Below are 955 nucleotides of genomic sequence, written 5' to 3'. Positions count from 1 at the left end.
GACTAGATGATCTGCTCAGGTCCCTTCTGACCCTAGAAACTATGAAACTATCAAGCACCGAACCGCACTAATTTCATCACCAGAAGCAAACTTCCTACGGCTCAAAACACACTGAGTACATCCAGACCATATCATGACAAGAAATGCAAAACCTGCCAACATTATCTCCACCACCCCTACAATTACTGCACCCCACAACAGAGCCATCAACATTCCTGGATCTTACAGCTGCACCTCCAGAAATGTAAGAACAAGGACAACTAGTGAACCAAAAGATGTGGAGGGGGTTATTTGTGTTTCAAGTCATCCATTTGAGTAACCTGGTTGCAAAAAAGAAAAAAAAAAGTGCTTTAAAGAAAGATATTTATGTTAATAGATTGATCTTGAACCTTCCAAAGATGTTTCACAACAATAACAGTTATAGTGTTTGATAGTGAGGTGTGGGATAGAGGCTACCTCAATACATGGTCCATAATATCAGTCACTTGTTATTTCTTCTTAATGTCCTACAGACAATGATTGACTGATGGCAGTCTCCTGCTCACTGGTGCTAATTGGTGGTTATATTTTCTACATTTGGACCCACTATTGCTGAACTCAAGTATTTTAAAAAGAAAAAATACTAATGGAATTCCCTCCTGACCCCAAAAAGATTGACTTTAATAATCAGAGTGTAACAGGGTCTCCATTGAGACCCTATTGCTAAGGGAACGGGGGCAGCTGGAAATAATTACCCAGCAGGGGAGGTGGGCCCCGGCCCTTAAGAAGCCAATGGCGACCAGACTCCGGGGATAAGAAGAAGAGAAGGAGAAGGAGGGATGCCTTCGGGCATCACAAGAAAAGAGGAAGAGAAGTGGTTGGAGCGAGGCTCCAGGAAGGTAGATTGGGGAGAGGAAAGCTCGGGACCCAACCCAGTTTGAATTTACCCAGAGGCTACCAGGACAACAGTGAATGC

The sequence above is a fragment of the Crocodylus porosus genome, unplaced genomic scaffold (genome assembly GCF_001723895.1).
Source record: "Crocodylus porosus isolate Cpor-Errol unplaced genomic scaffold, CroPor_comp1, whole genome shotgun sequence".
Lineage (NCBI taxonomy): Eukaryota > Metazoa > Chordata > Crocodylia > Crocodylidae > Crocodylus > Crocodylus porosus.
Note: the sequence above shows the minus strand (reverse complement) of the source record.